Below are 22,852 nucleotides of genomic sequence, written 5' to 3'. Positions count from 1 at the left end.
TAAGGCAGGTGTTTCTGTGAAATCCCAGTTTTATCTTTTTTTCAGGAAGACTGTGATATCCCAATGTGGGGGAAACTGAATTGGGAGGGTCACGTGCCTCTCCTATGGGCAACCAAGTTGGTTCTAAGCTTTTCTTGTTTTATTCACAAAGATTACAACAGCAGTGAAGATATACTTTGAAAGCCCTGGCATCCTGACATATTACTATTCGTTTTGCACTATTCCCTTGCAATCATTGTCCTTTTGTGGAAAAATAAGTTTTTAATATAATTTTAAGGTTGACAAAGTTTATTTCTCCTGTTATCATAAACATTTTCCCTATCATTATAATCCATGTAGTATGTTAATGGCTTCAGAGGATATCACTCAATTCTACATCACAGTTTGCTTGTTCCTTTGGTTAGATATTTGGCTTATTTCAAAATTTCTTGACATTGTATTTGATGCTACGGCCTACAGCCTCATGCTTATTTTCTTTTATATCTTTTATAATTAATTATAAAATTATAAATTTATAGTTGTCATTATATCTTATTTATAAATATAATTATAAATTTAAAACTATTTGTAAGAAATTACTCGGCCTTTGAATTCCAAGCCAGAGGTTGTTCTGGCACAACACATCTGTTTTCTTGAAGTGTTGCTTCTGTCCCCACCTCCATTTTATTGAAATGTAATTGACATATATAACACTGGGTAAGTTTTGATATGTACATCATAAGCTTTGTTTTCTCAGCAGTGGATGACATGTGAGCTCGCCAGTTTTGCCACAAAACAACCAAGACTGGATACAAAAATTTACCCAAAGTTTTGCTAAATTTCACAAAGATCAAAATGTGTCAAGTGTTAGTGTGTCCTCCCCCACATGCCTCTTAGAACACCCCTGATGTAACTGACCAGAGGAACAGGTGACCACTGTGTTTCCAGGGTGCCTTGCTGGGGAAGCTTTTTGTTTGTTTGCAGACAGATGGTGAGGGCTAAGCCGAAATACCCACAACCTTTAAGTCCGACACTTCCCTAGAGCTTGGCTTCAGCCTCTCACAGGAGCACAGATGCATGGAGTACAGAGCCTGCAGTAAAGGGATGACCTTCCAGTTTCCTTCCACATCCTAACTGCACTTGGATCTGTCACAGGCTTTGGAGCAGCAAGATGTGTACAGCTGGGAATGTTATTTAATCCCTCTTTCATCTAAAGAGGATGACAGCGGTAATTCCCTATAAGTTTTCTGGGAGGATCAAGTACCAAGAATATAATTAGTACTCAATAAAATGTTGTAAATGTGGTTTGAGTCTTAGTTTCAATATGTTCTAGATGCCTTCTTCAGGCAAATTACTTAACCTTTCTGGTCTTGTGCATTCTAATCTGTAAGATGGGATCATAGCATCAGCGTCACAAAGACATGAAGGGATTTTAATGAGATAACATATAGAGAACATTTAGCTGAGTCCTGCACATAAACGCTCTCCATAAGTGTGATGAAAAGAAAAACTGCTTTTTAGTTTTATTTTCTGCCCTTGTATTGATCTGATTCCCTGGTGGCTCAGATGATAAAGCGTCTGACCGCAGTGCGGGAGACCCGGGTTCAATCCCTAGGTTGGGAAGATCCCCTGGAGAAGGAAATGGCAACCCACTCAGGTATGCTTGCCTAGAAAATTCCATGGATGGAGGAGCCTGGTGGGCTACAGTCCATGGGGTCACAAAGAGTCGGACAAGACTGAGCAATTTCACTTTCTTTCTCTCATTGTACTGATCTAAGCAACGGTTCTATTGTAATTAGCTCAGATTTTGACATATATGTCCTCACTGTGTGTTTTTATTGTCCTCATTTGCATCCTGAAGCAAATGGGAGGCAAATCGACATTGTCATGTCCCTGAAGCTTTTAACAGGTTTTAATGAAATCTTGTTTTTAAGGTTAGAGAGAGCATAATTTCACGGAGAAAGGATGATACTTCAGATATGTATTAATTTTGTGGCTTTACCCTATGGTTGGCATCAAAGGAAACTGTCAGGTTTATGGAAGGTATCCAGTGTTTCTTTATGCTCAGCAACACAAATCAAGTCTGTCTAAATGATAAGGTAAAAACCTGGTCTTAGGGAATGCAAAAAATGGCCAATGAAGTGCTTGAACATAGCTCATCTCACACCCCCTCCTCTCATCTGTTCTGACTCCTCTTGCTCTTCATCTTTCAGTTCAGTTCAGTCAGTTCAGTTGCTCAATCATGTCCGACTCTTTGCGACCCCAAGGACTGCAGCACACCAGGCTTCTCTGTCCGTCACCAGCTCCAAAGAGCTTGCTCAAGCTCATGCCCATCGTCTCATCCTCTGTCGTTCCCTTCTCTGCCTGCCTTCAATCTTTCCCAGCATCAGAGTCGGCTCTTCACATTAGGTGGCCAAGGTATTGGAGCTTCAATGTCAGTCCTCTCAGTGACTACTCAGGACTGATTTCCTTTATGATTGACTGGTTTGATCTCCTTGCAGTCCATCTGCAGTGATTTTGGAGCCCAAGAAAATAAAGTCTCTCACTGTTTTCGTTATTTTCCCAGCTATTTGCCATGAAGTGATGAAACCAGATGCCATGACCTTCATTTTTCAAACGTTGAGTTTTAAGCCAGCTTTTTCATGCTCCTCTTTCACTTTCATCAGGAAGCTCTTTAGTTCATATTTGAGTTACTCAAATGTGAAGTTGATCCCCAGGCTCCACAAACCATACACACTGTGTGGCTGACTTCTCCACATGGCACACACTCTGTGGCTGTTTTTCTTACTTACCTATTTCTCTCCCTCTGGAGTCAGAGTCCTCCACAGTCACCCTCATGTTCTCATTGCCTAGCTCTGGTCCTGAGCAATGTATCACTCCATCAGTATATATTGGCTGCATGGAGAAACTTGCCAAAATCTGCATGTGAAGTTAGAAGGTGTGTGTAGAGTAGTGACAGGTGCATCTGCAAAGTGAAGCAAGTGGGCTGAGGAAAAGAAAAACAATAATATTTATGTTTGGAAAATGCAAAGACTTTCCTTTGCATATACTTCCTTGTGCCCTGTGCGGCATCAGTATTCCCTCATCCCAGATGTTTCTTGCCCCTAAGCCGTGTTTCTCTATCAACATCTTGCCAGCTCCCATCTGTTCCATTCACCCTTGCTGAGGGTTTGGGGTGATGATGGTCCTGTGGTGTGTTCATGTCCAATTTGTAGCCTTCTGATTTTGGGGGTAAAACCTGGACTCTGGGCATATCAGCAGAAAGGAGGAGTGTTTTCTTCTTTAATCCTCATGCCCTATAGGTTTGAGAAGGGCCAAGGTCTCTCTGGCTTTCCTTGGATGGTAGTCACTGGTGGCATGGGGTGCTAGGCAGGTAGAGGAATAATCTTGGTATGAAATGAGTCTTTGCTATTCAAATGTTGGCTCTGGGGCCTTCTGCATTATCACTGCTCAGCTGGGAAGTTGAATCTAACTCAGTAATAGAATTCTTTGCTGAGCACCTCCTGTATGTTGGACAATATACTGAGAGCTTCATAAATGCTGGCTCAGGTACTTATATGTGTAGGACGATTGTGAGACATGTCCTGAGAAACCTGGCAGGCCCTGAAGCCGGGAGCATAGCAACAACTTGGTGACAGAAGGAGAATTTGTCAGGGAGCCAGGTAATCTGAGTTCCACTTTGGCTCTGTCATAAAGTGATCATGTAGCTCTCTCTGTGGCAGTGGACCTCAGTTTTTCCATCTATGAAAATGGGATGAGGAGAGTTTGATCAGATGCTTTTAAATTTTCTTCTGTTTCATGCCATCATTGTGTTAAAGATGGTCCAGCCTGCTCTCTTCTTTGCCTGAGTGACTTTTTGGATTGCATGTTGGGACTATGTATTCTGATAGACTGAGTGACTCTATCTCCTGGTGATACTCTGACCTCCTGGTGACAAAAAACTTGTTTTCTTGAATGTTTCCTAACCATGGGCCTACCACATTGGCGAGATATGAGGCAACATTGTGTTAGGTCCTGAAACATTTTGGCTGTATGTGTTTATTCTGGGACAGTTGCTTCCAAGCCTGAATGTAGTGTTTCTCACACTAACAACTGAAATTAATCATTAGGACTGCTTTTAAATAACTTGGCCTTTAAATGTGTGGAAGTTCTTGTTATTTTCTCTTTTATTATTAGTGTCTTTTGTGTCTGGTCTAAGAATCTTCTCCTACCCCAAGATCGTGAAGATACTCTAATATGTTTTCTCCTAGAAAGTCTGTAGCTTGATTTTTCACATGTAGGTCTAGGATCTGCTTCACATTAATTATTTAGGTAGAGTGTGAAGAACAATTCAAGATTCATTCTTTCCCTATATAGATGTCCAGATTCTCCAGAGCAATTTATTAAGAAGACCTTTCTTTCTCCACTGAATTTCACTGTAAATTTCACTGTAAAAAAAAAGGAAAATGTTACTGTTAAAAAAAAACCTAAGTTACTGTTACTTTTGGATTCTGTTCTTTTTCATGGATCTATTTGTCTGTACTTACTTAATCACTGTCTTGATTACTGTGGTTTTATAACAAGTCTGGTAATTTACCTTTTTTTAAAACTTTTTATTTTGTATTGGGGTGAAGCCTATTAACAGTGTTGCGATAGTTTCAGGTGAACAGTGAAGGAACTCAGCCACATATAGTAATTTATGTTTTTTTTAAATTCTGTGTTTTAAGTCCTCTGTATTTTTTTTAAAACAAATTTTCAGTTATCTTGTTAATTTCTACAAATCGCCTGTTGGGATTTTGATTGAGAATGCACTGAAGTTATAGACAATGCAATAGTCAAGAGTCTTCAGAGAAACAAAACTAATAGGACATGTGCATGTTTACCTTATCAATACTCTTACAGACTTACCTGGAGTAATGTTTGACCAAATATCTGGGCACCTGCGGTCCAACTGACACATTAAATTTATCATCACAGTCTATTTGGGAGAAAATGAACATTTAAACAAAGCTGAACCTTTCAATTCATAAACATGATATATGTTCCCGTTTCTTTAAGTCTTCCTTAACGTCTCTCAGTAAGAACAATTTTATAGTTTTTCAGTAAGAAGTCCTGGCTATCTTTAATTTGCTTCTTGGCATTTGATGTTTTGTTATTATAAATTGTGTATAAGATATATTTTCCAATTATTTGTGTATTCAGAGTGAATACACAAATAATAAGAATGCATAGTGTTTTGCAAGAAATGTAATTCCCAGTTTGTCAGACAGCAGTGATGTTTAGGAACTACTGTTCTGGAGGTAAGTCATCACTAAAACATCCTTTTCATCTGTGTGCTACTTTACCATTGCTAAAGCGTTTCCTTCCTCTGGACCTGACAAGGGCTCTCAGAGACAGGGGAGCTATTATTATTCCTAATATCATATAAGGAAATTTGGCCTCAGGGATATTATCTGAGAGTCCTGTGACTGGCAAGTGACTACGGCAGTCCCAGGCTGTCAGAACTCAGGGCTCTCCTAAGAGAAAGGGTCTGCTCCTGATATCGCAGTCTATGTTTATCAACGTGGACTTTTATTGAGAACACACAGCAAAGGCGTCTGGCTTTATGGTGAGTCTTTGGCCTCTGGCCTCTGTGGACAGCATAGAAGGCAGGGAAGAACGCAGCAGAGGGGGAAAGGTGGACCGAGGTAACTATAAATCGTAGGAGCGCAGAGGAGGATAGGCTCGCCATCAGCCCATTAAGCGCGTTGTCTTTTGTGAAAGATCCCGGGGCCCCACCGCAGCTAGAGTGTGAGCACTTACGCCGTGCGTGCCTTGCACAACCGTGTGCCGCATCCCAGAGGGAAAACAGCAAGCACAGAAGCCTTAATTACCCAAGAATCATTTAAAGTCGAGGAACCTAATTTACTGTTTTGTTTCTTTCTCTTTTGAGAACTGCAGTAGAAGTTGATTCAAATCTAAAAGACTTGACTCAAATCTAAGAGACTCTCTTCCTTTAAGTTTCCTTTTCCAGCCTTTTCAGTTTCCGTCCTTTCTCTCTTCTCCTCCTCTTCCCTCTGTTACTGAGTACTGAGTGCCAGGTCCTGCAAATGTAGAGATAAATGAGGGGGCTTCTCCCCTGGGGATCTTAAAGTCTTACAAACTTTTTGGACTGTCACCAACCAATAAGGAATGTAGTTTATGGTATTATAGTTGCATTTTTAAAAAGTTTTTATTTTTTAGAAATACATACTGGAATATTTACAAATGAATGTCATGCTATTTGGGATTTGTCTAAAAACTAGCTAGGGGGTACAGGAGTAGATAGAAATATAAACAAAATAAGATTGGACATCATTAATAATTATTGAATCTGAGTCATGGGTCCATGAGAGTTCATTATTTGTCATCCATCTATAGCTACCTTGCCAGCTCTGATCTATTTCAGATAACAGTTTCATGAAGCACGGTTATTACAGGCAGTGAATTTTGATACTTTCAAATCTAGTTTGCTCTATTTTATAAGCCAAGTGATGTTTTAAATTGTTTTTGACTCATTAATGTAAAATAATATGTATTTTGAAAAACACTGGTATAGTGTGGGAGAGAAGGACCTGTAAAATAAATGATTATCAGCCACCCCAAAGTGCTGCTAGAGTGTGAGCTGAGGGACATGAAGGAGAGAGAAGGTCTGGGCAGAGTCCTGGAGAGTCTGGGAGGCCCTCACAGATGTCTTTGAGCAGTTTGAATGGAAGAAGAAGCATTTACATGTTGACGAGATGGCAAGGAGAGATATTTGAGCTCAAGGATGAGGGCCCTGGTGCAACTGGGCATCAGTGAGGTGGACTAGGTGAGCCTTAGTTAGGTCAGTGCAGCTAGAATCTCAGAGATGAGATTATAGATAGCAGCAAAAATCACAAAAGGTCTACATGACAGCTTAAGAAATTGGGAATTTTTTCTCTGTGTTTCAGGAACGCACTTTGATGGTAAACCTAGAAATGACCCTGTAACATTTGCTTTTTCTTAAGATTGCTCTCAGCTACAAGGAGGTAGACTAGCTTATTCTAAGCAGCGATGGTTTACAACGGAAAACACAGACCGAGAGGAGACCTGGTCTTGGAACCCAGATCTCCCAACCCATCTCATGCATCTCATCTCCCACCCTGCCACATGCTTCTCTGAAGATCCACATAGATACACAAATTGAGCTCCTACAATTTTTACTAAAGCAAAAATTATAGTCATTTCAGGACATAGTAAGAGCTGTGAATAGAGTAAGCCCTGTCCTTTCTTCTTCCCACTGCAGGGTTCTCTCATCTGCAGAGTGAAGTTATGGTAACTGAGAAATTGATAATAATCACTTACACTTACAACATGGTATTTCTTTAGGCGCTTTACAACTATTACCTCACTTAATGTTCACAACAATTCTATGTGGTAATCATTTTTTCCATTTCACAGATGAGAAAGCTGATATATATACATAAAAGTAAGTGATGTGCCTAAGGTCCCATATCTAGCAGTTAGCAGAGCTTGAATTTAAGTGAAGTCCAATCTCTTAACCACTGTGATGCTTCTTAGTTAGGTTTGATTTCATTGAATCCAGATGTGTGAACAAAGATAGTCAGTGAAAAGATTTGGCTTTCAGCTGGATTCTCAATATTGCTGAATCTGAATCTTCCCTAATTCAGAGGAAGGAGAATGTTTTTCCAGCTAGGAGAAGAAGGATGACTTCTTGCACGGAAGTGATATTTTAACGGAGCTTTGAGAGATGGGTGAAATTTTGAGAAGTAAAAAATGCTGAGAACAAAGGGCAGAGTACCAGCCAAGATGAAATAATCCAGCTACAACTTCTCCTCACCACTATTTACAACAAAAAAATTGGGTAGAATGCAAAAACCAACTACATGAAAACTTGGCAAAGGCAGATAGGATACTGTAGTCAAAACTTGAATAATAACCCTTGCCATGTGGAATTGTGTAGTTGTTTGGGAGGCTAGAACTCTGAGATAACCCCATATTTCCAGCCAGAGGAACCAGGAAAATGAGCCAATGAAAGCCAGAGACTCCAAGGAAATTCCTGAGAAGAAAGAGCTGAAAGGGGGACCCACTCTGTGTATGGTTTGGCACAAGTCCTGGGCATTCTACAAGATGTGGGATGGATCCTATGAAGCATAGCAAAAGTTTGAGAACTTAATCTGTGGTATTAACCACTATCTGAGTCGCAGATAAACCCTTGAGTTGCCTATGTGACTGGCACACCCACTTGGCACAGGAAAGGCTTTGAAAATGGAATTGACGTTAGAGATACCGGTCATAAAAGATGAAGGAGAATTTTCTATTTGAACCAAAGTGGGCTAAATGCCTGCTTAAAAAAAAAAAAACAAAAAAACAAAAAAACAGAAGTATCAACATTTTTTTTCAGAAGAATTTAACAGAGTTTAGAGTCTCATGACCTAACATTCAAAAGTCCAGGATACAATCCAAATTTACTCACAATGAAAAGGACCAGGAAAAGCTGAACTCAAACGGAAAGGTTTTCAACAGGTGCTAACCCTATGATATCTCAGATGGTAGAATTCTCAAAGATTTAAAGTAGCTGTTAAAACCATACTCCACTCTTGAAAGACATGAAAAGAGAGAGGTTTTCAGAAGAAAAATGGAAACTATACAAAATAACCAGATGGAAATTTTAGAACTGTTGAAGAGACAACATCTGAGGGAATGAATCCACTAGATGGGCTCAGTGACAAAATAGAGATGACAGAGAAAGAAGTCAGTGATCTTGAATACAGAGCAATAGAAATTATACAACACTTAAAATATACTTGTAAATATATTTTTTATTGGAAAAAAATGGATAGAGTCTCATGATCCTGTGTGTGTGTGTGCTCAGTTGCTCAGTCATGTCCAACTCTTTGCAGTCCCATGGACTGTAGCTCATCAGGTTCCTCTGTCCATGGGATTCTCCAGGCAAGAACACTGGAGTGGGTTACCATTTCCTCCTCCAGCAGATACTCCTGACCCAGGGATTGAACCTGTGTCTCCTGCATAGGCAAGTGGATTCTTTACCACTGAGCCACCAGGGAATTATCTAGCCACAAATGTCAGTGGTGCCAATTTTGAGAAACCCTGCTCCAGACTAATCTAAGTTTTCTCCCTAGTGATATTTCCAGCATTTTCTTTGTGCTCTAATCCTGGACATATACCTATCTTCATCTGGTTTTGTATTGTTCTCTTTTTTGTTTCCATTGTTGAATGAATGTAAATTTCGATACCAGCTTTTTCATTTATCCAGTTGTATAATTTTGGTCAGGTCACTAAACTATGCTATGCTTCAACATCTGTATCTGTAACATGAGATCAAAGTCAATACGCATAGATAATGCACTGACTGACATTTTCTCAGTATTTGCCGTGGGCCAAGGACTGTGCTAAATGCTTTAGGTTTGTTATGTTTCACTTCTTCAAAACAGCTCTGTACGGTTAATGTAGGGGCTTCCCTGGTGGCTCAGCGTAAGGACTTTCTGCCTGCAATGCAAGAGACACAGGTTTAATTCCTGGGTGGGGAAGATCCCCTGGAGAAGGAAATGGCAACACACCACAAGTATTCTTGCCTGGGAAATCCTATGGACAGAGGAGCCTGGCAGGCTACAGTTCATGGGGTCACCAAGAGTTGGATGTAACTGAGCACACAGCACACACGGAATCACAGTGAATCCCAAATAGTGTAAATCCCAATGACAACTGCTCAATCACATCATATTACACTGCTGAAAACAAAATTTAAAAAAATACATTGAGAGCAGCCAGAGAAAGATGATACATTATATGAAAGGGAAACCTATTCAAGTACTGCAGACTTCTCATCTAAACCCATGTAGATCAAAGACAGTGGAACAACATCTTTGAAGCAGTAGAAAAACAAAGCCGTTAACCCAGAATTTTATGTGTAGAAGAAAATCTTTCATGATTGAAGACAAAATATTCTCAGATATAGGAGATCTAGGAAACTCATTTTAAATCATATTGGAGGGAAACTCTGAATGTGAGCAATAAAAGAAGAGCAGGAGAAATAATAAATATCCAACATAGATTCTCCAGCAGTGAAAATACACTCAAAAATATGAAGTAAAATGAGAAAAAATAATCTGCTCCCACGACACAAGGGTAATTATAGATTACTGGCAATATTTTGAATTTATTTCCTGCAAGTCATTTTCCTTTGTGAATAATTTTTCCCTTTTCTTTTTCTCCTGCTTTTTCTCTCTTTCAACTAAGATTTTATAGTTTTATAATATTCTTTATCAGTTTGCATTATGTTATGAATCCATTACTATTTTGTTGAGAGACCTAATCTAAATTTTTTTTGTTTGATAATGGTTTGGTTATATTTATAAAAAGAAAATGGTGATTTGGTTATATTTATAAAAAGAGTGCTTTTTAGAGATCCATAGTGACATAATGGATGCAATGATACGATGTCTGAGATTTTCTTAAAATAGTCAAGATGGAGGATTGGGTTCTTATGTTAAAGAAATGAAACTTGCCTTAAATCAGTAATTGTTGATGCTGGGTAAAGAGTACATGGTGGCTCATTATATTACTTTTTAGCCGTGTCTGACTCTTTGTGACCCTATGAATTGTAGACCGCCAGCCTCCTCTGCCCATGGGGTTTTCCAGGCAAGAATACTGGAGTGGGTAGCCATTCCCTCCTCCAGGGGATCTTCCCAATCCAGGGGAACCCCAGGTCTTTTGCATTGTTGGATTCTTTACTATCTGAGCCACCAGGGAAGCCCATACTACTTTTTATAGTTTTCTAAATGTATTTTGTAAATTAGAAAGCTTTAAGAAGTCTTCATAAGTGTGATTTTAATTGTTTAATCACACCCTGTCCTGCAGACATTCCATAAAATTAGATTCTCCTATTATTGTTGTGAATTGAGGCTGTTTCAGGTTATGTGTTGGAGAAGGCAGTGGCACCCCACTCCAGTGTTCTTGCATGGAGAATCGCAGGGACAGAGGAGCCTGGTGGGCTGCCGTCTACAGGGTCTCACAGAGTCGGACACGACTGACATGACTTAGCAGCAGCAGCAGCAGCAGGTTATGTGTGGGCTGAGATTGAATCAGACAGCTTTTCTGATTATTTCCTTTTTGGAGATGTAATTACTGAGTTATAAGAGAAAGGGCTTTTTAATGCTTTGATACATTTTGCCAAATTGCCCTTCAGAAGAGATGTCCCATGTTATTTTTGTTCAAGAGACACATGGGAGTGCTCTTTTCAGCTCTATATTATATATATATTTTTAACTGCTAGTAATTTTTTTTTTTTAACAATGACTGGACTTTATTTGGACCTTAATTCAAACAAACTCTTTAAAAAAATCAGCTTTATAAACAAACACACGTATTTGAACTTCTGGCTAGATATTTGATGGTATTAAAATTTTATCATTATGTTTGTGTTTGTTTATATTTACTGGGTTTGGGGCTTATGTTTTGTGTTTCTGTGGTTACTTTTTTTAAAAATTAATTTTTATTGCAGGATAATTATTTTTAAACTGCTATTAATTTGATAGGGAGAAGGTGGCATCTTGTTATTTTAATGTATATTTCTTTGAATTTTCAATAACACTGAACCCTCAACCTGCCACTGGATTGGTCTCCATCCTCGTAGGGAGAAAGCAAGGGAGACAAGTAGAACAAAAAAGATTTACAGCCCTTCCTCATTCCTCCCTTTTGGGGATAAGAAGCAAATGCAGACACAGAGCCCTGGGTTCAAATCCTTTCTGCAACTTCTAGCTACTGACTTTGAACAGCTTTTGGCTCTCGGAGCCTCAGATTTTTCCACTGAAGAAACAGAGCAGTCTCACTGGCCTCTGTAAGGGTGAGGTGATAGAGATTTATAGGGAGATAATCTGGTGTGCAGAGGTCAGTCTGAAGATGGTCAAGAAGTCTTTATAGGGCTTAAGTTCAGGATATAAAAGCACTACCTGGTGTGCAGAGGCAGCAGGAACCCAGAGCCAGCTCTCCTGCCTGGGGACGGCCCTGCGGGGACTGCTGCTGGTGTTTGGTGTTTGGGTCAGCACCTCTTTACCTTTCATTCTTTACAACCTCCTCACACAGCAGTCTTCCAGGCACTGCTCAGCGACAGAGGCAGCTATCCCGAGCCAGGAAATTAATCCTGGGGAGTGAATGCCAACACCTAATGTATTTATCTGATTCTGTGGGAGTGCACCTTTCAAACCTCAGCTCCGGATCATGATGAACTTCAGGTAGGTTTCTTTGGCAGTGTCTCCCCTTCTTCTTTGGAGCAGAATTCAGAGTAGGAATCTGCTCTTTTCAGGGCAGCCTAGCCAAGCTAGGGTCTCAGACTAAATTCAGTGTCCCTCCCTGACTGCTCACCTTCCTACTGCTCCCTCTCTGCCCAGGCCCAGAATTTCTAAATTGGACATATTCTTGCTCTACACCTAGAGGTTAAGAGCGGCTGAGACACAGTTGAGGCCTGGGACTCTGAATAACATGTCTCACAGCTCAAGAGACAGCCTGACATATTTTTCTATTTACTGCTTTGGAACAGTGGCGGAGGGTTGGGGTTACTCTTTGGGTCTTTTGAATACCAAATGAGAAATGTGTGTGCATGCATGCTAAGTTGCTTCAGTTGTGTCTGACTCTGTGCGACCTTATGTACTGTAGCTTGCCAGGCTTCTCTGTCTATGGATTCTCCAGGCAAGAATACTAGAGTGGATTGCCATGCTCTCCTTCAGGGGAATCTTCCCAACCTAAGGTTTGAACCTGTCTCTTATGTCTCTTGCATTAACAGGTGGGTTCTTTACCACTGGTGCCACCTGGAAAGCCCCCAAATGAGAAATCTCCTGAAATCAAAGCTGGGTGCCCAGGCCCTGGTGCTATCAGCCTAGCCCAGTTTTGCTCTGGAATCACCTCACTGATTTCCCGTTTTCTTCCCTGGACACAGTCTACTTGCAAAAGACCAAAGAGTGGAGCTGGGAGATGGAGTGAGTTTAGCTTATTTTCTAAGTTGAAGGAAAATTCAGAGGCAAAGTCAGCAGGCTTTCTTGTGAGAATTTGGGTCTACCGACTTCTCCTGTCTTGGGCAGTGAGCCAGCCAACTCCTGCAGGGCTGTTTGGGCAGAGCTTCTCTAGTTGTTTGTCTGCAGAAGACTCTCAGGTATGCCATGCTCTGAGAGAAATGAATGATTTTGTATTTGCATTTTGATGATCATTTAAAAATGACTCTTTTACCAGTTATTCACCCCAATTCATAGCTAAATGATCCTTTAGTAGAATAAACTATTGGTGTCTTGAGTTAACGTTTGTCAAATAGCAAGCATTTCTTTTCTTCTTTCAAATGGAAGGGTGCTTGATGAAGCACAAACTTTATTTCCTATTGCTTTATAGAGGTGGTGAACTCATGCCATTGTCTTGGAGCCTTAAGTTTCCTTCTCTATTATTTCCCTAGTGTTTGCACCACAACCCTGTGAAGTAAGGATTATTAAGCCCCTTTGATCATAAGGAAACAGAGGGTCAGAGAGGATGAGTGACTTCCAAGGATATACAGTGATTTGACCTGAGAACTGGGGGTCCTCACATGTGTACCATGATATCAGGCTTTTCCATGAGTTTGGCCCTCCTGGTAACAGCTCCTTGTCTCTAACTCCTTTGAGAGTTCCTGATTCTGGTTCTCATTGCTTTGGATCAGTGTTTGAAATGGTTAACACTGTAAGTGGCCAATATTGATTTTGTTGAGATGGACATCTAGGTCCCATATTTAACCAGGCAAATATTGAGTCATGTACTCCTGGAACATTCATCTCTTCTCAGAAATGAAGACTTCCTCCATCCTCAGTAGATAAGCCTTCTGCTCCTGGCAGGCTCAGGTTCACAAGGTGCCATTTATTAAGCACCTGCCATGTTCCAAGGCATGGTAGGATCCTTTCTTCTAACCTTATAGCAACTCTGTGAGGTAGGTGGTTTTGTATACATTTTACAGATAAGGAAGCTGACCCCCAGTGTGTTCATATAATTTGCATAGGGTCATACTGATAGCCAATGAAGCTAGGATCTAGATTTGTCTGACTCCAGGGCTGGGTTTGCAGGAAATTTAGCTCCACTCTTCCAAATGGGGCCTTGTGTGTGGGCCTTCACCATCTTAGTCCTGATCCTCATCTCATGAGTGTGTGGGGGTGGGTAGGAAGTGGGGGTGCACCTAGGTTGTCTTGACCTCTGGACCCTGAATCAAACCTGAGCTGGGATTCTGGCTCTGTGTCTTACTAGCAGAGTGATTGTGGAGAAACCCACAGCCTCATTTGTAAAATAAATTAGACAATTATAGCATTGTTTTGATCGTTAATCAAGTGCTTGGCCCAGGGCCTGGCCTGTAATAGTTGCCCAAGAAGCAGTGACTACTATTTGTTTGTTGGTCACATACTCTCAGGGAGTGGAGAAGAGGGTTTTGGGGATGGGCCCCCCCGCCACCTACTCCCCCACATGGCTGAGCTGGCACAGCACCATGTCGGCTTGGAAGCTCCCTTCCCTGCTCTGGAGCTCTTGATCTGCTGTCCACTGCGCCTCTGGTGAAAGCCAGACTCTCCTACCTGATGCGGTGCCTCACTGTGAGGCTTGAGGCTCCCTTTCAGCTTCACCTCCCGATGCTCAGCTTTGTCCCCCTGCCAGGGCAGACTTGAGCCTCTCTGTGCCCAGCACCCTGCCCTTGCCACCTCTAGGCCATTTCCCTTCTATCCCACGGGTCTTTCCCATCCGCCAAGGCTTCTTTGATCCCAGGCTGGATTTGAATCCCTCCTCCTGGGCTAAGATCCTTGAACACCTTCTTTTCAAGAAGAAAACACTCACTTATTTGGTAAAGGAAGGTGACCCACAGGCCCTGACCCAGAGGTAACTGGGCCACAGGCTCTGGCAACACAGAGGTAACTAGATGGTTCAGGTGCTCAGTCTCTAGTGAGAGGATCAAAGTAAACAGTGCGTTAAATATTTTGTCTTTGACTTCTCATGGCATTTAGGATGATTAGCATCTTGAGGGCAAAAAGAGTGAGTACCAGTTACCCCTGGGCCGCTGTTTTGAGCTCACAGTTACCAGTGTCTTGGTTGAATTGATTGATCTAACAGATGTGATCAAAGGTAAGCTCACAGTTCTGGCACCCCCAAGAGCAAGAGCCCAAGAGCACCCCTCTCCCTTCTGTGGCCCTCTCTTCTACCCCTCCATCTTCCTAAGTCACATTCTATGACTGAGTCAGCATGCAGGGTTTGGCACCTTTTTGATGACTTGCTATTGGCTTCTAGGGAGGGAAGCACGCTGGGCTTAGAGCCAGATATTCCTGGGCCAATCATATGACCTCCTCCAGCCTTGGTTTCCTCTTGTATAAAATGTTCAAACAGTAGACTCGACATTCGTATGGGAGTTCTCTGGAGATCTTTGGAAATGCTCCACATCATCTTCATCGTTCTTACCAAGTTCTCATTTACTGACAGTCCTAAGGTGAGGTGTTCCCTCATTTGATGGGTAAGGACATCAGGCACATGCTACCAGAGCACAGAGTTTCCCCCATTTATGCAGTCAGGCTTAAGCGATCTGTGGCCTGAGCAACTTGAGTGATCTGTGTGCTCTATTGATTACATGAATATGGAGCTGTAGGCATTTGTAAGTCTATTAAAAGAAATTCATCATTGGGTATAAACTTTCCTTGATACAGACTAGCAGTCTGGTTTCTTTGGGAGCCATAGCTCACAAAGTGAAAGTTGCTCAGTTGTGTCCGACTCTTTGTGACCCCCATGGACTATACAGTCCATGGAATTCTCCACGCCAGAATATTGGAGTGGGTAGCCTTTCCCTTCTCCAGGGGATCTTCCCAACCCAGGGATCAAACCCAGGTCTCCCACATTGCAGGCGGATTCTTTACCAGCTGAGCCACAAGGGAAGCCCAACAATACTGGAGAGGGTAGCCTATCCCTTCTCCAGCAGATCTTCCCGACCCAGGAATTGAACTGGAGTCTCCTGCAACACAGGCAGATTCTTTACCAACTGAGCTATCAGGGAAGCCCTACAAGCAAGCAGTTATTTCTATCATGACCTGAAGGGTTTGGAACCCCCCTGCACCCTGAGTCATGGTCTGGGGGTGAGCTCTCTTGCAGACTAAGGGACTCAAATAGTCAAAATCCCAAATGTTGACTCTGTAAAGGCCAAAGGTCAAGTGTCAGGACAACAACCATCCAGGGCTGCTGATGGATTCAGTGAGATGGTAAGTGTCCAGCCCCTGAGTATGCTCTGGGCTCTGAACTATGGCACAGTTACTTTCCTTTTTCACTAAGATCATTTGCTTCCGGGGTTAGTGGGCTCTGCTGTGGCTGAGAGAGTGTAAGTCAAACAAGATGAACATCTGAGCAGGAATTAGGAGCATGGTCAGACAATTCTGGATTTACATCTTGGTGCTGCCACTTCTTTAAGATTCAGCTTCCTTATCTGTGAAATGGAAATAATAGAAGTGCCAGCCTCAGAGTACAGTGAAAGGAGGGAGATCTGGGGGTGGGATTAAGCGGTGAGTGCTGATATCTGATCTTTAAGTAGAAAATCCAAACCTTCCATCTGCCAACACAGGGACAGATATCAAGTGATCTGTGTGTACGTGAGGTGGGCAGGGAGGCAGATGTGAAAACCCCCAGGAAATCAGCTCTTGCCTTCTAGAAGGAACCGACCATGGGCCAACAGCAGGGTGGAGTGTGAGCCTTCCTCTGGGACCACTGTTTGTCCAGGAGATGACTTTTCACACCACTTGCTGCCTGTGTCATCTGGCGATCACACTCAAGGTCACAGATGGGAGGGGAGAAAGTTGAAAGGTCCACTTTGATATAAGGGTTTGTAACAGATATGAGTTATTCACATCTTCACTTTGGTCAGGGAGCCCAGAGTTAATGACATTTGACCTGAAAGTCTTGGAGATTCGGATTGAAGCTGAGGCCCTGTCACCCCACCTCCTCAGTAACTCTGGCCCATCACAGGCAGCAAGTTCCCTGGACTATGGAAAAGCCTGTGCTAAGTAGGGACTTAAAATGTCTGAGCTCCTGTGTTGACCATCAACCATGTCCACCTTCCCTGGTAACTGGCATTACCCCTGCCCCATCCCGAAAGGCCTGGACCTTATCCTGTTCCACCCAAGGACCCACCCCTGTGAATGTCACATTCTTCAAGACCTCAGTCAATGTTTGTTTGTTCAGGCCAGTTAAATCAGAATCTACCGAGGAGAATATTAAGCATCTAGCTGTATTTCTACTGAAGTATAGTTGATTTACAATATTGTGTTAGTTTCAGGTATGCAGTAGAGCAATTTGGTTAGACATGTATATCTATATATGTATATACATTTTTTCCATTATAGGTTATTGTAAGATACTGAATATAGTTTCCTATGTTATGTAGTAAGTTCTTATGGCTTATCTGTTTTATAAACAGTAGTGTACATCGGTTAATCACATCCTCCCTAATTTACCTCTCTCCACATCTTCCCCTTTGGTAACCATTAGTTTGTTTTCTATGTCTGTGAGTCTGTTTTGTAAATAAGTTCATTTGTACTATTTTTAGGCTCCACATATAAGTGATATTATATAGTTGTCTTTCTCTGACTTTCTTCACTTAACATGATAATCTCTAGGTCCATGCGATGCATGTTGCTACAAATGGTAATATTTTATTCTTTTTTATGGCTGAGTAATATTCCTTTGTGTGTGTGTGTGTGTGTGTGTGTGTGTGTGTGTATGTGTGTGTGTGTATGTGTGTGTGTGTGTGTGTGTACACATATACACACCACATCTTTATCCATTCATCTGTTGATGGATACTTAGGTTATTTCCATGTCTTGGCTATTGTAAATAGTGTCACTCTGAACATTAGAGTGCATGTATCTTTTTGAATTAGAGTTTTCTTTGGATATATGCCCAAGAATGGGATTGTTGGTTCATATGAAAACTATTTTTATTGTAGTTTTTGCCATTTTCAATGGTGGCTGCATCAAGTTACGTTCCTACCAACAGTGTTAGCTTCTTTCCACAGCCTCTTCAACATTTATTATATGTAGGCTTCATGACAATGGCCATTCTGACTGGTATGAGGTGACATCTCAGTTTTAACTTGCATTTCTCTAATAATTAGCTATGTTGAGCAGGTTTTCATGTGCCTTTTGGCCATATATATGTCTTCTTTGGAGAAATGCTTATCTTCTGCCCATTTTTTTTTTGATTGGATCATTTATTACTGAGTTGTATGAGTTATTTATATATTTTTGAAATTAAACCCTTGTTGGTTGCATTGTTTGCAAATATTCTCTCCTATTCTATAAGCTGTGTTTTTTTCTTTCCTTTTTTTTTTTAAGGGTTTTCTTTGCTGTGCAAAAGCTTGTCAGTTTGATTAGGCCCCATTTGTTTATTTTTGCTTTTATTTATATTTGTCTTGGGATACTGACCTAGGAAAACATTGCTATGATTTATGTCAGAGACTATTTTGCCTATGTTCTCTTCTAAAAGTTTTATGGTATCATGTCTTATATTTAGGTCTTTAAGCCATTCTAAGTATGGCATAGAGGTGTGTTCTAACTTCATTGATTTACATGAGGCCATCCAAACATATTACTTGCTGAAGAGATTGTCTTTTCCCCATTATATATTTTTGTCTTCTTTGTTGAAGATTACTTGACTGTAGGGGTGTGAGTTTTTTTCTGAGCTCTCTATTCTGTTCCATTGATCCATATGTCTGTTTTTGTGCCAGTACCATACTATTTTGATTACTGTAGCTTTGTAGTATTGTCTGAAGTCTGGAAGGGTTATGCCTCCACTTCAGTTCTTTTTCCTCAGTATTGCTTTGGCAATTCTGGATCTTTGGTGTTCCCATATAAATTTTATTTGTTCTAGTTCTGCGAAAAATGTCGTGGGTAAGGCATCTGTATTTTTAAAATGCTTCCTAAGTGCTGTTAATGCTCAGGCAAGAGCAGCAGTCTTCTAAGGAGTTCCCTTCAGCCACATCGAACTTCATGGCTATGGGATTTAGAAGTGGGGAGCACTTCTGAGGACAGACTTGATCAAGCTCTTTCTCTTCTATATTCTCTTCGCATGGTACCCCATTTGGCCTTGAGATCAATTTGCTAAGATGAGAGGGGTAAACAGTCATCACCTTGGTGATGTTAAAGAGAGGCCGATCACTTCAGTGATTCTGGTATTTAGGAAATGTTAAAGAACTCTAGTCCTGAATTCCTCCTGTCCAACAGGTAAAACTACAGGGGGGGAAATTGGAAATGACCCCTGACACAGTCCCCAGAGGTGGGGTTTCTGGAGGAAATTATGTTTAAGATAACTAGCAGACATCATTGTTCTCACTAAAGATACACTTAAACTGGGGTTTGAAGAGTGACATGTAGGTCATCACACCTTGTTACCAAGATTTAAGACAATATTCTTAAACTTTGTGATGTCGGTCATCATGCCTTGTCTCCAAGATTTAAGACAAAATTCTTAAGCTTTGTTTTTTCGGCAGCACTCTTTCCCTCCTGTGTTGTTGCCATTTAGTCCTCCTTTGCTCTTTGGTGTGTGAGAATTCTGGGCAGCTAATTACCCTGCCCATCTATCACAGTGCTGCCGTTCTGTCCCCAGGGAGCATCTTTCTGATATAACTGCTGCTGTGCAGTCAACTGCTGAGAGCTGAGGTGATGAGGAGGGAGGCTTGTGTCTGTTTGATCTGTAAGTAAGTGAGGTCACTCAGTTGTGTCCGACTCTTTGTGACCCCATGGACTGTACCCTGCCAGGCTTCTCTGTCCATGGGATTTTCCAGGCAAGAATACTGGAGTGGGTTGCCATTTCCTTCTCCAGGGGATCTTTCCCACCCAGGGATTGAACCCTGGTCTCCCGCATTGCAGGCAGACTCTACCATCTGAGCCACCAGGGAAGAACAAAGTGAAAGTCGCTCAGCTGTGTCCAACTCTTTATGACCCCGTGGACTATACAGTCCATGGAATTCTCCAGGTCAGAGTACTGGGGTGGGTAGCCTTTCCCTTCTCCAGCAGATCTTCCTAACCCAGGAATCAAACTGCGGTCTCCTGTATTACAGGCGGATTCTTTACCAACTGAGCTATCAGCGAAGCCCTGTTTGATCTGGCAGTCACTAAAATTCTGGTTTTACATTGCTATTTTCCTTATTTTTAAGCACTTAGGAGCCAGATTCTTCCAGATCAACTTAGAGTGCCTAAATTTTGCCCAGATAGGTGCAGATGGGGGTAGTTTTTTAAAAAGCACTCTTCCATAGATAGTCAACTGGCAGAACCTGTTTTTTTAGGAGGCCAACTGAGATCAGAAAGTTATGATTTTATTGGGGTCAGTTTCAGGTCATGGACAAAGCAGAATTCCTTGCCCAGGGTTTCCTGAGACCCATCAGACACTTCAGGGTTTCAAAAAGTCAAATGGGAGAAGCACATTTGTCCCAAAAAACCTGCTGAGACCAAGGAAATCATCCAGTTTCTTTGTTTCAGACTCAGCTTGTGTCATCTGATTGTGATAACAATGACAGTCTTATGCTGGTCAGAACCTCTTTTTAAAAAAAATTGTTTATTTTTAATTGAAGGATAATTGGTTTACAATATTGCTTTGGCTTTTGCCATACATCAATATGAATTAGCCGTAGCATACACATATTCCTCTCCCTCTTGAATCTCCCTCCCACCTTTTCCCACCCCTCTAGGTTGTTACAGAGCCTCTGATTGGCAGCAACATCCTTGTCCATTTGATGAAAGTTTCATGAAAGTGAGTCGCTCAGTTGTGTCTGACTCTTTACAACCCCATGAACTATACTGTCCATGGAATTCTCCAGGACGGAATACTGGAGTGGGTAGCCTTTCCCTTCTTCAGGGGATCTTTCCAACCCAGGGATCGAACCCAAGTCTCCTGTATTACAGGCAGATTCTTTACCAACTGAGCCATAAGGGAAGCCCTGTCCACTTGATAACAAACAAGAACACAAATTATTAGTTAAATTTGGCTGTCAACAGTTTTCAAAATTTGGGGGTCATGGCAGAGGTAAACAAATAAAAAGGCACTAGATGTAAAAGAATTTAGAAACGGTGGCTTTGGCTAAACTAAGGAGAAGTGTTATTTTACTGTGCTAATGAAATGCTGGGATGAAGAGAGAATTGTGTGGACAGTGAAAAATCTATAGGGAAGAATTCTAATGAATCCTCAGAATTCTACTTACACCGGTAGAAATAAATGTATAAAGTCTGGTGGGTTACAGTCCACGGGGTCGCAAAGAGTTGGCCACTACTACACAACTAAGCAGGCACGCACGCACGCACACTCCACTTAGTGGCTCATTTAGTTACAGTGAACAAATAGATCAAATAGATTCAGTTCTTACTCACCCTGCCCAGAAGTGACACGTGTTATTTTTGGTCACAGTTTATTGCTGATAACTAGTTAAACAGTCTCAGTTCCACCTAGATGCAGGATGTGTGTGTATGTGGCTGCATATACATTTCCTGAAAAATATCAATATAATCCCTGGTTGGGCCACCACTTTAAGCAGCAACTCTATATGGCAGAAAAAAGCACGTCTTTGGTAGGGAGGCAGCTATCACTGACATGAAGAAACAAGAAAATGAGTCATTGCAGAGTTGAGTGATAACTCAAGTGACTCAGATTAAGAGTTTGAGGAGACTTCCCTGGCGGTTCAGGGGTTAAGACTTCATGCTTCCAATGCAGAGGCTGTGGGTTCCATCCCTGGTCTGGGAAGTTAGATCCCAGGTGCTGTGTGGCACAACCAGAGGGGGAAAAAAAAAAAAAAAAGGAGTTCCTGATCTGAAAGAAATGGAAGCCCATTACAGGGAGGTTTCTGGAGTCCAGGACATAGAGACTACTTCTTGAAGGTATTGTGGTTAGCTGAAGGCAATATGATATCAAGGATTCTAGTCTGGGTACAGAAAGTTTGGGTCCTGAAGTACAGACCAGGGTGAAGTTTGCACACTGAGAAATTAAAAGAGATGGAGATCAGCATAGAGTATAAAGAAGTGTCAACAGAAGTTTCCAAAATGGTTACTGGCAACTCTAGTTGACCTGATAAAGCAGAGGCACGCCAGTAAACAAACAGACTGAGTAGAGGGACATATATTGGATAGCAGAACCAGGCTTACAAGTTGGAACAGTCTGGCTCACACCCCATTTACAATATCTTAAGCAAATGGCTTAAACTCTTCGAGCCTCAGTTTCTTCACTCATAAAAGAGAATTGTTAATACCCGCCCCACTAGGTGGTTGCAAGAATTAAATTTGGTAACGCAAAATGCAAGCGCCTGGGAAGAACTCTAGTTAACAGGATCCTGGGTTTTCCTCCCCTGGCTTGTTGCAGTAGCCTCTTAAAAGGTCTTTCTTTTTTTTTTTTTTTTAACTTTTCCCAACCTGCCACCCACACAGTTGATTCTCAGTGTAGCAGCCAGAATGATCCCTTTTAAACCTAAGTCAGCCAAGTCTTACATAGAGTGAGTTCGAGTTCTCAGCTAGAGTTCTTATACCAGTGGAAACCCCTCTGTGACCTGTAGCCACCACTTCCCTGCCCCTTCTGCACTGTTCTCCTCCTCACCCTCTCTCCCCAGGCCTCCATGCTGGTCTTCAAGCAGGTCAAGCGTGTCTCTGCCTAATGATTTGTTGGTCCTCCCTCTGGAACCCTTTTCTCTCAAAAATCTGCCTGAGCCCTCCTTCACTCCCTCCAATATTTGCTCAAATGCTTTTCAGTGAGCCTATCTCTGAATATTTAATTTACAAGGGATCCTCTGCCCCCTAGCCCCTACTGTCCCTCTCCATCTTCCCTGCTTTAATTTTCTGTCTACTTACAAAGCACACTGTATGTTCTTATTTTG

General features: G+C 41.6%; 1 protein-coding gene across 3 annotated transcripts in view; it reads left to right on the top strand.

Moving 5' to 3' along the window:
* The window catches only part of ST6GAL1 (ST6 beta-galactoside alpha-2,6-sialyltransferase 1), a 139,608-nt gene that overhangs the window by 68,887 nt on the left and 47,869 nt on the right, over window positions 1-22,852 (top strand). The window contains exon 1 of one of the 3 annotated variants that reach the window (XM_018052854.1): window positions 5,434-5,566. The exons of 1 other annotated variant lie outside the window; for it this stretch is intronic. The gene's annotated coding sequence lies outside the window, so the exon portion shown is untranslated. Of the gene's footprint in view, window positions 1-5,433; window positions 5,567-12,026; window positions 12,213-22,852 lie in introns of those variants that run through there. One more of the 3 variants, XM_013962773.2, reaches the window with a different exon arrangement.

Source organism: Capra hircus, chromosome 1 (assembly GCF_001704415.2).
Source record: "Capra hircus breed San Clemente chromosome 1, ASM170441v1, whole genome shotgun sequence".
Lineage (NCBI taxonomy): Eukaryota > Metazoa > Chordata > Mammalia > Artiodactyla > Bovidae > Capra > Capra hircus.
This window is presented reverse-complemented; position numbering and strand designations above follow the sequence as displayed.